Source organism: Myotis brandtii, unplaced genomic scaffold (assembly GCF_000412655.1).
Source record: "Myotis brandtii unplaced genomic scaffold, ASM41265v1 scaffold1052, whole genome shotgun sequence".
NCBI lineage: Eukaryota > Metazoa > Chordata > Mammalia > Chiroptera > Vespertilionidae > Myotis > Myotis brandtii.
This window is the reverse complement of record NW_005353545.1, coordinates 687,080-690,382: the sequence shown is the minus strand read 5'-3', so window position 1 is coordinate 690,382 and position 3,303 is coordinate 687,080. Positions and strand designations below refer to the sequence as shown.

The window sequence follows — 3,303 nt, the reverse complement described above, 5'->3', positions numbered from 1 at the left end:
CGCCAGTTACTGAGTCGCGCAATGGCTCCTGGGAGTCTACGTAGAGTCCGTGGCCGCGGTATCAGCGGGAGTGCGAGGTCCGCCATATTTGAAGAGGAGCGGGCCGGGACTGCCTAAGCCCCAACCTCGCCCGCACTCTGCCCTTTAGGGGCTCGGTTAAGCCCCAGCCCTCCTGCCTCCACCAGCTACGAGGCCTCTCTGGAGTCTGCTCTCAGCGCTTCCACGGAGGCAGCCTCCAGAGCTGACAGGCCACAGCGGGATCAGCGGCCACGGAAAGGTGAAGCGACTGCTGAGGGAAACTCCGCCGAGAGCCCCTCCGAGGAAAACTAAAGAGGTGAGGGGGCGCCCGTGGCCACGGGAGGCCGGAGTCAGCGCCAGGCTTCTGACCTTATGCCCGCGGGTCGCGACCCGGGTCTCGGCAGGTTTTCTTTCCGTGGGTTTGGGGACGGACGTTGGCCTCTCCCTCTTGCCTTGGCACACTCTGACTGTGGGGTGAACTCGCCTGGGTCGGGCATTGAGGTGCCCCCATCCTCCCTGAGGCCAATAGCTGGATCTGACGCTGTAGTGGGGCTAAGGGGCGGATAACTGTTTCTTCTCCTTCCCAGTACCTGAGCGGCAGACCCGCCATTGGCCTGGAAGGTCCGAGGGGGGTGGGCTCACAGTGCGTGTGCGAGGCCGCCGCTGTGGGAGTGTGTCCTTAGTTTTCAGTGTAAAGGAGAATGGCTGCTGGCTCTGTCTTGTCCTCTCTGGGTCCGGGAGCTAACTGCTCCATTTACCTGCTTTGCAGCGCAGCCAACTTAGGAGAGACGCTAAGCTGGTCTCGTGGTTAAACTTCAGCCAAATCTCACTGCCCACGTGCAGGTGTTTGGAATAGAGCCGGGCCCCAAGTACGTCTAACATTGGTCAGCTCCCACGATAGCCTCATTCTTATGGGACATTGGCTTTGATGTATGCCTTTTTTAAATGATTGTAATGTTAATTGCAGCTGTGGGACAGATATTTTATGGAATCCCGTGGAATAGTGTGAAAACTAAATTTACACAGGAACTTAAAAACTGAGAACGTTTGTTATTTTATGAAATTACGTTAAACTTTGTTTGAATTTTCCACTGTGCAGTTACTCCTACAGGTGTTTGAATAACTTAATATAGATTTTAAAGTTAATTTAGCAATTTGTACATGTGTTTTATATTTATCCGCTGTTTTAAGGGGGGGGGGGTATTTTGTATTTTCTTACCGTAAAACACATTCATTCTATATAAATCCACATAACATTTGTATATTTTTGCTTTAAAGAAAGAATTTTGGGTGCTTTCATTAGAAACATTTTTAATAGATCTTTTCTTAGATTTTATCATTAGAAGTTACTTTGTAAGAACCTAGTTAATTAAAAGTTACGGTGGGTGTCTTAAACCATACTTTTGAATTTAAAAGAAAACTGTAAACTCCTACATGTTCCTTGCTGCCTAAATTAATGAACTGCCATTTGGCCTCCACAAATCTGTAAGTTATTTTAAGACTTTTTTTCCTAAGGGGTCAATATTTCCCTGTTCAAAAACTCATGCATGTGAGTTGGTTGATTTGTTTGGAGGATATTTTTCTATTGGTTTTTAGAGAGAGGGAAACACCGATGTGAGAGAAACACATTGAGTGGTTGCCTCCTGCTGGAGCCCTGACCAATGCCTGCAAGGTGAGGAGAGGGAGCCTGCAACCGAGGCTTGTGTCCTTGACTGGAATCAAACCCGGGACCCTTCAGTCTACAGGCGACCCTCTACCCACTGAGTCAAACTGACTAGGGCCATGCATGAGGTTTTCATTTTAATGTTTCAAACTTTATTGTTACGGTGGAAAGAATGAAAGCCTGAAGTATTTGCAGTTAGTGTTCAGGAGTCACCTGAAAAAGTGTTTTATTTCACTGACTTAAAGATAAGGTTTTAAAATTATAACTTTATTTTTCTTAGTCTTTCCCTATGCAAATTTAATTTATCATCATGATTTTTAGTTTTTTTTTTGTTAGTCTTATTACTATTTGATTTTTTTTCTAAACTTGGAGGGAATTTCTGTAGCAAATAAATAATAGCAAAACATTACATTTGCGAGTGAGTGCTAAAGAAGTAATTTTTAAGAAAAGATTCTTAGCCCTGGCCGGTTTTGCTCAGTGGATAGAACGTTGGCCTGCGAACTGAAAGGTCCCAGATTCAATTCCGGTCAAGGGCACATGCCTGGGTTGTGGGCTCGATCCCCAGTGGGGAACTTGCAGGAGGCAGCCGATTCATGATTCTCTCTGATTGTGGATGTTTCTATCCCTCTCTCCCTATTCCTTCCTCTCTGAAGTCAATAAAAATATATTTTTTTAGAAAAAGAAAAGATTCTTACCTTTAACTGCATTATTGGATAGATATGGTCAAGTAGGATTTTCCCTGAGGCCTTTTTTCTTCTAGGATCTTGAAATGCATTTCTAATATCTCAGTAAGATAAGACACTCTGTTTATTTCTCCAAGTAGATACATTTTTTATGAGGTATTTTTAATGTAGCTTACAATTTTTAAAATTGGATGTTGTCATAAAATTTTAATATTCTAAATTTAGTTGGACAAATGTACTTTTCTTTTAGCTTTTAATATTTTTTCATTTGTTTTAGCATGATAATGTAGAAACCTCTGTTTTTTTAAGCCAAATGAAAGATACTTATTTTAAATTTAGGCAAAGGGATTGGTACTTATAAGGTCGGAAAACAACCCATCCCATATGGCTTACTGGTTGAGCATCAACCTATGAACCAAGAGGTAAAGGTTAGATTCCTGGTCAGGGCACATTTTGGGGTTGTGGGCTTGATCCCTAGTGCAGGAGGCAGCTGATCAATGATTCTTATTATTGCTGTATCTATCTCCCTCTTCCTTCCTCTCTGAAATCAATAAAAATATCCTCCTTCCTATCCTATCTAATAAAAGAGAAACCTGGTAATTAGCCGTACCTCCGCTACCTTTCCCATTGGCTAATCAGGGAGATATGCAAATTAACTGCCAACCAAGATGGCGGCCGGCAGCCAGGCAGCTGATGCGAACAGGGAGGATTGCTTGCTTCAGTGACGGCGGAAGCCAAGCTTCCCCGCCTGCCTTGCTGGCCTCTGAGCTGCAACTCTAAGAAATATTGTAATAACTATAGAAGCTAAACCAAACCCCAGAAACCTGCTTTAGTCAGCCAGCTCTGTGTGTGACGGTGTAGAGCCATAACCTCCCCATAGGCCCTGCCCTGAGTGTGACAGTGGCGGCGCCCCAACCCCCTGATGGGCCCTGCTCTGTG

At 44.5% G+C, this 3,303-nt stretch overlaps 1 protein-coding gene across 1 annotated transcript in view; it reads left to right on the top strand.

Annotated features, from left to right (window-relative positions):
* The first annotated feature begins 57 nt into the window (after positions 1 to 57).
* The window catches only part of LOC102261911 (probable ubiquitin carboxyl-terminal hydrolase FAF-X), a 292,998-nt gene continuing 289,752 nt past the window's right edge, over positions 58 to 3,303 (top strand). The window contains exon 1 of the mRNA XM_014540284.1: positions 58 to 334. The gene's annotated coding sequence lies outside the window, so the exon portion shown is untranslated. The remainder of the gene's footprint in view (positions 335 to 3,303) is intronic.